Raw genomic sequence first — 11,200 nt, forward strand, 5'->3', positions numbered from 1 at the left:
CACATTACTTAACAATGCAATTTCCTTATATCCTTGTTAATTCCTATCAAATCCCTACTTTATTCTTCTACGTAACAAATTTCTGCTAAAAATGCTTTTCTAGTTTTTATAAATAGAATGTTTACCTCTTCTTTGTCAAAATAACTTAATGCATCTATATGCGGTGGTCAAATTTTGCATCATTTATTAGAGACTGTTGGTCATGGTTACACTCTTCGTTTTGGCTTGTTCCCACGGGTGTTATGCGAATATCCAACAACGGTTGTGTACCAATTTCAACTTTAACTCATAATATTTATAGGAGTTGTCTCTTGCATTCTTTTATTTTCTTTTGCATCTTTTTTTTTCCATATTGCGTTGTTCTTGGAAACCCACCTTCGTTTTGGACTTTTCCCACGGGTGTCATACGAACATCCAACTACGAGCAGGTTTCTTTCACAACTAACTCTTATCAAGTTGGGAATATTTTTGAAGTTTTCCCTTGCGCTAACATTGGAGTTTTATATGAAAATTTATTGAAAATATTTTTTTAATTAATTAATTATTTTTTTTTACATGGAAAATGAACGCATTTTCTTAATGACCGCATATTCTTGATCTCATCTACTCAAACCTTCTTTACCCCCAAATTTAGAGATGCGCAAGGTCCTCATTGCGTTTTTTGGATAGAAGAGACAACCACTTAGAGAAAAAAATTTCAAAAATAAGGTTTGAGCAGGACTTTGAAAGATAAAAGGTAAAGTACTGCTAAGCTACGAATTAACTAAGTGTTAGTCAGAATTTACAAAGTATAGGAAATCTTTTTAAGTATGACATGTTATACATCATGGCAGCGCAATGAATAACGCAAAAGTAAAAGATTAAGAACATCACAAATATTGACAAAGGATGATAAAGAAAAAGCATAGGCAAACAGAGAATATTTACTCAGTTGTATTGAATATTAACAAAGTATACAAAGAATTAAAAATTAACGCAATACAAAAATTTCTGCCTGTACAAAGAATCAAAGAATATCATTAACTAATGAAAAATAATGAATTGAAATTATCTTTTGAATCTGATTCAGATGGGTGCACGATTAAAAATTAACACCGCGCCTCCCTTAACGCAAATATATTTTTGCTGAGGACGGGCAATAACGCATGCATCCCCGTAACACACCCTTAACTAAACACATTTCTGGAGGATAGGGTGCACGATATTGCTACCAACGCAACACTACCTCAACATAGTGCATTTTGCTAAGGATGGGTAAAGGACACACATGCGTGCAACACACCCCTCAACGCAATGCAGTTGAGTGTACTGGACGCAAGGTGTCTCTTGTTAACACATAATGCACCCATCAACGTGTTACATAACAGTTTTTAATTTTCTTTTTGATTCATCAACAACACAAAGTCGAAAAGACTCTGCAATGTTTAATGTTTCATTCAATCATTCACAAAAATTAAAGAACAGTGCTATTAATGCATACAAATTAAAGGAATTAAACATGACATGAAAACTTAAATTGAAGATACTTACAGAAAGCATTAAAGGCTAATTCTAAAAAGCAGTAAAAGATAAACTGTAAAGAAAGCAAGTAAACATAGATAGGGATGCTGACTGAAAAAAGTTCTCAGAATTACCGCAATCGCTTCCCTCGCAAGCGGTTTAATCCTGCTTGCCCAAGTCAATGGTATCCATGTGTTGCTCGAAGTCGCCTCTGTAGTAAGGCTTAATTCATTGACCATTGACTTTGAACGCATTGTTCCTGTCTAAAGTTGTTAGTTCCACTGCGCCGTGAGGAAAGATAGCCTTGATTCGGAATGGCCCAGACCAGCGAGACTTCAACTTTCCTGGGAACAATCGCAAACGAGCATTAAATAATAATACCTGTTGACCTTCGGCGAATGTCCGGTCGTTTATGCGATCGTCATGCCACTTCTTGGTTTTCTCCTTATAGATCTTGGCATTTTCATAGGCGTCCCTTCGCCATTCGACCAACTGATTCAGTTGCAGCTTCCGGACTTTCCACATACTTGCTAAATCAAACTTCAGCTTCTTGCATGCCCACATTACCTTATGTTCCAACTCGAGCGGCACATGACAAGCTTTTCCAAAGACCAGGGCATACGGGGACATGCCAATTGGTGTTTTATAGGCAGTCTTGTATGCCCACAGTGCTTCATCAAGCTTGGGTGACCAATCTTTCCTGAAGTATTGACTACCTTCTCCAAGATAGTTTTGATCTCTCGGTTAGAAATCTCTGCCTGCCCATTTGTCTGTGGGTGCTAAGAAGTTGCAACTCTATGGCTGACATTAAATTTAGTCAACAGGTTGGTGATTATGCGGTTGATGAAGTGAGAGCCCTCATCGCTGATTAAGGCCCGTGGTGTCCCATATTGAGCAAAAATATTCTTCTTAAGAAACTTCGCCACTGTGGCCGCATCATTTTTGGCACATGCGATGCCCTCAACCCATTTTGATACATAATCAACCGCTAACAGGATATAATGATAACCTTCTGATGGTGGAAATGGGCCCATGAAGTCAATTCCCCAAACATCAAATAATTCAACCTCTAAGATTGATGTCATTGGCATTTCATTCCTTTTAGACATATTCCCCATTCTCTGGCATCTGTCGCCTTGCACAATGTGGGCTTGGGCATCCTTAAACAGTGTTGGCCAGAAATAGCCACACTACAAGACCTTTGCGGCAGTCCGTTGCCCCTCAAAGTGTCCTTCGTAAGGGGACTCATGATACATCTCCAGAATGTGCTTGACTTCACTATTCCTTGCTCCATAGGAGGACTCTATATTGGGCAAGCCCTATGTGACATGGGGGCCAACATAAGGTCTGTCTCTTATACACATCTAGATGTGTATAAGAGACAGTCACTATTCCTTGCTCCATAGGAGGACTCTATATTGGGCAAGCCCTATGTGACATGGGGGCCAACATAAATTTGATGCCACTATCAATCTTTCGAAAACTAAATGTGGGACAACTTGTGCCCACGTTCGTAACTCTCCAATTGACCGAAATATCTCTGGTTCATCCAGAGGGTAAGGTGAAGGACGTTCTGATCACGATTGATAAATTTATTTTGCCAGGGTAAGGTGAAGGACGTGCTGATCACGATCGATAAATTTATTTTGCCAGCTGACTTCATCATCCGGGATTATGAGGCCGATAAAGATGTGCCCATCATTTTGAGGTGACCTTTCCTATCATCGAGTTATGCTCAAATTGATGTTCACAAGGGCAAGATCACTTTGAGCATAAACGGATAGAAGCTCAAATTTAATATAATTCGTGCCATGAAATTTCCTGATGAGAAAGACTTGCAAGATTCTGATGATGACATGACTTTGATTGAAGAAGAAAATTCTGATGAAGAGTATGAAGAAGAGGATGCCGACGCATCCGTAGCTACCTGCAATACGATCGTAGCAAAAACAAACAAGGAAGAAGGACTGATTGCAACGCAAGAAGAAGAGTCGAAGGAAGAAAGAAAAATAACACAACCTTCTCTCGTGGAGCCACCAACCATTGAACTAAAAACCCTACCAACACATCTGAAGTACGCATTTCTGGGGCAGAATGAGAAGCTGCCAGTGATAATTTCCTTTGCGCTGATTAAGAGAATGCGTTGACGAGCATTCTCAAAAAGCGTGCGAGCAATCGGCTGGACGCTCGCTGACATCAAAGGAATTAGCCCCGCGTACTGCATGCACCACATTTGTCTTGAGGATGACGACAAAGCAACCATTGAGAATTAACACAAACTTAACCCTACGATGAAAGAGGTCGTCAAAAAAGAGATTATCAAGTGGCTGGATATGGACATTACCTATCCCATTGCAGATAGCACGTGGGTCAGCCCCATGCAATGTGTGCCGAAGAAGGGTGGAATGACTGTAGTCCCTAATGAGAATAATGAGTTAATACCGCAGAGGACCATCACTGGATGGCGCATCTGTATGGACTACCGCAAATTGAATGCGACCATAAAGAAAGATCACTTCCCTCTACCATTCATCGATCAAATGCTGGACAGATTAGTAGGGAATGATTTTTACTGTTTCTTGGATGGATACGTTGGGTACAATCAGATCATGATAGCTCATGAAGACCAAGACAAGACCACATTCACTTGCCCATATGGGACATTCGCTTTTCGCCGCATACCGTTCGGCCTTTGCAAAGCACCAAGCATGTTCCAGAGGTGCATGATGGCGATCTTTTCAAATTATCTCGAGGACTCAGTAGAAATATTTATGGATGACTTCTCCATTTATGGGAATACTTATAAAGTCTGCTTGGCCAATTTGGAGAAAATTCTAAAAAGATGTGAAGAGACAAACCTGGTGCTCAATTGGGAAAAATGTCACTTCATGGTGACAAAGGGTATAATGTTGGGACACAAGGTCTCTCGAGAAGGGTTGGAGGTGGACAAAGCAAAGATTGACGCAATTGAAAAGCTTCCACCTCCAACAAACGTGAAGGTAGTACGAAGCTTCCTGGGGCATGTGATAACTTGTAGAAATACAAGTTATTTATACTGCCTTATCTAGATATTGCGGCCAAAAGAGAATAAATATGCGCCAATTGTATGAAAATTAGCTTAAAAATACAATAATTTTGAATTATCACAATTACACCCACTAACATCATTAAGATGGAAGAAAAGGAGATTTCTACTCTGTTTTGTAGGAAACCAAGTCACCGCTGCGATTAACGCTCAAGACAAACTAACCAACACATCTCTGTCACATTGCACCCATCAATCAACAATGAAAAGACGATTCACGCAATGACGTGCGCAATGCGACAGTCGATCCAGAGCTGACTTTCAACCGCATGCGGTAATAAAAACAACACCGCATGCGAACACTCGATCGAAAGATGCAGCTGAGCAACGCAAATGCGGAGGATTGTGCCATGTGTACGCCTAACAGTTGTGCAGATTTGACGGTCTGGTTGCATAACAGAAGGAATAATATCCCTCCATCTTTGGAATTTCCATAACAACAAGTGGGGACCACAAGGCTGGAGTCAAAGATCTTACCCCATAAATACCCCAAGAATTCACAGAAAAATATGCTACTTGATACGGGGCTAATTGCTGCTATTATATTGAGAAAAAGGCTAAGCTGAGTGTTAAACTGAAGAAATTCGGGAAGAAGAAGAGATAAGGTCGAGAGGTAAGTCTCAGTATCAATCTGCCAGATCCCTGCCGCGAAGCTCTATACTCAGATCCCTGCTACGATCCATCCATTACGGCAAGCGAATCTCCATCCAAATCGGTGCCGAGACGTTGGCACTTGTTTGTATTTATTTCTATCTCTTTTCATCATTATATTTCATCTTCTTTGTCTCTTCATTCACATAACATGTATCAAACGCTAAATAGATATATTGAATGTCTCGATCGTTTTCATTACCACTTCTCTGTCTATTTTCCTTCCTCCGTTTATCGTTTTCTTCATGAAGTGTTCTTAATCCCCTGGTAGTCAATATGAATTAAACGAGTACTTAATCTGTGTTAGAGAGATAATTGCATTTAGCTAAGGCATGCTAGACGACATCTTCACCTGTGAGAGCAGAAGTGAAGATGTCATTCTGATCTATCGAGAGAAGGTCAGAAGAATGCATTAACTAGAGCGAGTAGTACTTCCAGGAATGGAAGCAACCTTGCGTTCATTACGTTCGTCTCTGTTTCACCACAGACATGTGGGAACGCGACTGATCACTGAGAGGTGTACGCTAAGGGAAAAACGGAACCGTACTTATAACTTTAACGCAATTAAGGAACTTGCGATGTTTATATTAGTTATCTTCCTCTTTCTGCTTCGTAAATAAGACTTTCCATCGCATCACATGATCTGTGTATAATCTTCACAGCCAGCCTTGCCCTCAGTATTTTGTATCATGCCACCTGTATTTTGTACCATCTTAGCTTAAGTTTACTGCATTTTATTTTATTATCGAATTTTTAATGCTTTCCTTTACTTTATCGCAACTTTATATACTTGTACACAAATACTTTTATTAAATTGAAAAACTTGGTCGCATGTATCACAAACATAACGCAATAACCTCAAATAGTGCGACCTCGGATCACACCGAGAAATTTGCGGTGGAATTATACTTGGGTCCAACGTAAGGAAACTTGTGACAACGTACATCATACTACAAGAGCATCCATTAATAACGCATATCTAGAAGTAGTATTGCATGAGTTGAGTCAAGTCAGGTCATTAGTGCATATCAATGGACTTGTATCTCGTGTGTGCATCATTGTATAGCTCAAATTCCTTGTCCAACAAGTTTATGGCTTGTAGCACATTATCTATCATCTTAGTGCATGCATAATAAGGAACTAATTTTACCGTTACAGTATGCTGGATTCTACAGACGATTCGTTAAAGACTTTTCTAAGATAGCAAGACCATTGAGTGTGTTACTAGAGGCAGACATAAATTTTGAATTTGACAACAACTACCTCAACGCATTTCGAATTTTGAAGGATGCGCTGATTATCGCACTCGTCTTAATTGCGTTGGATTGGACATTGTCGTTCAAAATCATGTGCAACGCAAGCGAGTATGCGATGGGAGTCGCACTAGCGCAAAAGAAGAAAACAATTTTGCACCCCATCGCATATGCAAGTAAAACTCTGAACCCTGCTCAAATTAATTATACTACCACTGAAAAAGAGCTCCTGCTGTGATCTTTGCGTTGGAAAATTCTAGGCATACTTGTTGGGAACCAAGGTACTCATTCATATTGATCACTCAGCAATCAAATATTTGATGACAAAGAGGGACGCAAAGTCGAGATTGATCAGATGAAGAATTTGATATCGAGATAATTGATCAAAAGGGGACAGAGAATCAAATTGCGAATCACTTGTCCAGACTAGAAAATCCTGAGGTTGACCACAGTGAATCTGAAGTGAGTGCCGTGTTCCCAGACGAGCAGCTGTTTCGTATAGAAGAACTGCCCTGGTATGTGGACATCGTTAATTATTTGGTCTGTGAACAATTTCCTGAAGATTACACCTACCATCAACAGAAGAAGCTCAAGAATAAATGCAGACACTATTATTGGGATGAGTCGAATCTGTATAAAAGAGGTGCAGACCAAATCAATCGATTATGCTTCCCAGATGCTGCTTAACAACATATATTATCGCAGTGCCACGATTCACCATATGGAGGGCACTTTGGAGGACAACGTACTGTAGCCAAAGTTTTACAAAGTGGATTGTTCTGGCCTTCGTTATTTAAGGATGCTGTTGACTACACGATGAAATGTGATCGGTGTCACTGCACTAGCAACATTTCATGGAAGAACGCAATGCCGATGAATACTATCTTGGAGCTGAAACTATTCGACGTATGGGGGATTGATTTCATAGTACCATTCCTTCCTTGAAACGGTAAGCACTATATTCTATTAGCCATTGACTATGTCTCCAAGTGGGTAGAGGCAATTGCAGCGCCGCAAGTGATGCGGCAGTAGTCTCCCAGTTCCTGAAGAAAAATATTTTCACGCATTTTGGCACTCTCCGTGCCATCATAAGTGATGAAGGATCACACTTTGTCGACCACAATATAAAGAAGCTACTGCGCAAGTACAATATCCTCCACAAAGTGGCCACCGGATACCATCCGCAAACAAATGGCCAAGCTGAAGTGTCCAATCGGGAAATTAAATTGATACTTGAGGAAGGTAGTCAAACCTTCGCGAAAGGATTGGGCAATGAAGCTTGATGAAGCATTATGGGCATACCAGACCGCATTTAAAACACCTATAGGTATGTCGCCTTATGCGTTGGTATTCGGCAAGGCGTGTCACTTGCCTTTGGAGCTGGAATATAAAGCATTGTGGGCAGTCAAGAAACTGAATTTCGATCTAAAGAAAGTAGGAAAAGCGTGGAAACTGCAGCTGGTCGGGCTAGAAGAATGGAGGATCAATGCATATGAGAATGCGAAGATTTATAAAGAGCGCACCAAGAATTGGAATGATAAACGCATATGCGCTAGAAACCTCCAAATCGGGCAGAAGGTCTTACTCTTCAACTTAGGATTGTGGCTCTTCCCAGGAAAATTAAAATCATGCTGGTCCGATCCTTTCATCATCAAAGAGGTATTTTCACATGGTGCGGTGGAACTAATCACTGAGGATGGCAGTCGAACATTTAAAGTTAATGGACAACAGATCAAAGCATATTGCGGAGGAGATTTTCAGCCAGAAACAGCCTCCACAAAGTTGAAAAACCCAGATTATCCCTTACTCAATTCTTGAACACTTAAATCTTCGTCACGTGACTACTATCTGTATTTTACTTATCTTGCAAAAAAAAACACTTATTGTTTCGTTTTGAAATCATTCGACCCTCTCTTTATCTGTTTACAAGGATTAAGGCACAGGATTGTACTACAAGAAGAAGCAAATATTCTGATTCCATCACCGCAATTCACAGAAGCAAAAATCACCGCAGGGATGGATGCATCAATACTCAATGCGGGCGACATCGCAAAATTTGGGGGTGTACTCTTCCTTATCTTTATTTCAAATTTTGCGCTATCACATTGCATTTTAATTTTCAAAGTTTTATCACCGCATCCTCCCTGATTACCGCAATCATTTGTCGAGTAGATAAATTTAGTAGTTTACCACATGTTGTTCTTCACCAAGTATGATTTCAATGATGAAAAATATGCTTCTATCTCTTTCGTCTATACTAGAGTCAACTTAAATCTTAAGATAGTCACCTCATGAAATATTTCTAAAAGTTAGGACTTTGCTAGCTTTCTTTCAAACTCTCTTTACAACGCATTCTATAACCATCACATGACTTATTTTAATTTCTTTTGGCAATGAGGATATTGCCGTATTTTAAATTTGGGGGTGAGGTATTTATGGTATTTATTTTCAACCTTGCTATAAAAAAAAATTGAATAACAACTCCACTGTCAACGTAACGGAAAACTCATGTTGATACGAGTTAAGTTGTGAAAGGCACTTACCCATAGTTAGATGTTCACATAACACACGTGGGGGAAAACAAAAACGAAAGTAAGTCACCAGGATCAACGTATAAATAAATGACCACAACTCCACTGCCAAGTTGGTATGAGTTTAGTTTGAGAAAGAGTGCATTGCTTGTAGTTGGATGTCCACATGACACCCGTGGGGGCAAACCAAAACAAAGGCAAGACACTCGGATCGGTGCAAGGTTAGAAAAAATAGCAATAAAGAATTTTTTTTTGTGCAAGGATAAATCATTTGACACCTCGGTGGAAAATTTTCTTTTTGAAATAAATCATGCGATGTTCCAGACTTCAGTAAAGTCCTTTTGAAAGATAAGCTTGCACTTGGATCAGCGCAAGGTCAGAAAAAAATAGCAATGAAGAAATTTTTTTTGTGCAAGGATAAATCATTTGACACCCCGGTGGAAAATTTTCTTTTTGAAATAAATCATGCGATGTTCCGAAATTTAGTAAAGTCCTTTTGAAAGATAAGCTTGCAATCCCTAAGTCTTAGAAGTATTTTAGGAAGAGATTTTAATAAGACTTAAGGAAATTCTGGCATATAGGATTTGAATGAAGTATCCTTGAGAAATCTAGGGAAAGAACTTTGCGGCTAACTTGCTAAAGGAATCCTTAGTTTATGCTTGAGGACAAACATTGTTTAAATTTGGGGGTGTGATAATGGGTAGAAATGCACGCTATCATAGTGTTAAATCCTTAAACAATGTTGGATTGCGTTGATGACATACGTTAAATTGCGTCCATTAAACATAAATTCTATAATATTGCGGTCGCATGCGTCCAGCGCATTAGAGCAGTTGATCTTTATATTTTTTTTGTGTAAACATAATGCAAAGAATGCGATCATAGGAATACATTGGTCGAGCGCAACTTCACCGCAAGACTTTGTGTTGATCGTGCTCGCAAACATTCACCCAAGAAGAATCACCGCAACATGGTGAACACATTCGGAAGAAAGGACAATTAAGATCGATGGGACAGAAAGCTGACGGCAGTCGGATCCAAATTAAGTTGACATCCGATAACGGTCACAAAGTACATCCAGCTTTATCGGTGACAATTATCCGGCGCATCAGTCAGGAATTAAAGCTTTCCCATCTGTACACCCAGGAGAGAGAAGCCACTTTTAACCTTTGATACCCTATAAATACCAAGCGCATTCTTCTTAGAAGGGGTTAAGCAGTCGATTATTTCATTATTTACAAGTTTGCGTCATCTTTATATTATAATTGTTACAGTATAAGGGTGAATGTTAGCATGTTTGCTTGGTTATTATGAGTTATATAAAAGTTATGTATAGTAATAACTGGAAATTGCATGAAACATGATACATAGGTTTCTTTATAAGCATTATAAACACCTAGTTGTGTGCAATGATTTTTTAGTCGTTTCTTTTTAAAAGTTAAAGAGGCATTAGAACTAAAAGAAATAAGAGAGTCATGCATGCTCACTTAGGTTTAATTCATGGCTTTAAAGTATTTAAAATTTGGGTCACATAGAAGTAAGATCACGGTTCTAATACGATTAACAACCCTAAGGCTTTAATCTTTTAATCAGTTTAATAGGATTAAATTGACTAATAAAAGGTTAAAGTGTAGCATATCTATCTATAAGGGATCTTTTGTCTAAGGCGGGTTCTGTCTAGGCCAGAGTATTTACGTTGATGGAAACGTAACACCCCTACCTGGAAACTTACTTGGAAAGGTGAATTAGATAGATTCGATGCATGCATGCAAGTTAAGGATAGTCCATTAAAGTGTTTAAATGTGACTACTTGAACTTGTTCATATTTCATAGACAAACGTTGTTTATGAGCGGAAATTAAAAAGACGACTTAGACTAAAATCAGTAACCAGATTGAATAGGTTAATGAACCCCTAAGTAGAACATTCAGTGGGAGGTATTTGGGGCATAAGATGCTTCTCTTAAACCTTTCATGTTTCTTCTAAATAGTCCACACCGTGAGATCTACCCTGGGCCTCGAGGCACCTTTGGCGTGTCCCCTTAATGGATGGTGTTTGGGTAGATCAATATCAAGGTAGATGGAGAGAGTGTTCATAGTAAGTGGGTGCGGGAAGTGCAACAGCATATCCTTCAGTCTCCCTCGTTCGGTTGAATAAAGTTACTGCATATCGCCTCGAGGC

This window comes from Benincasa hispida, chromosome 4 (genome assembly GCF_009727055.1).
Source record: "Benincasa hispida cultivar B227 chromosome 4, ASM972705v1, whole genome shotgun sequence".
In the NCBI taxonomy this organism is placed as follows: Eukaryota; Viridiplantae; Streptophyta; class Magnoliopsida; order Cucurbitales; family Cucurbitaceae; genus Benincasa; species Benincasa hispida.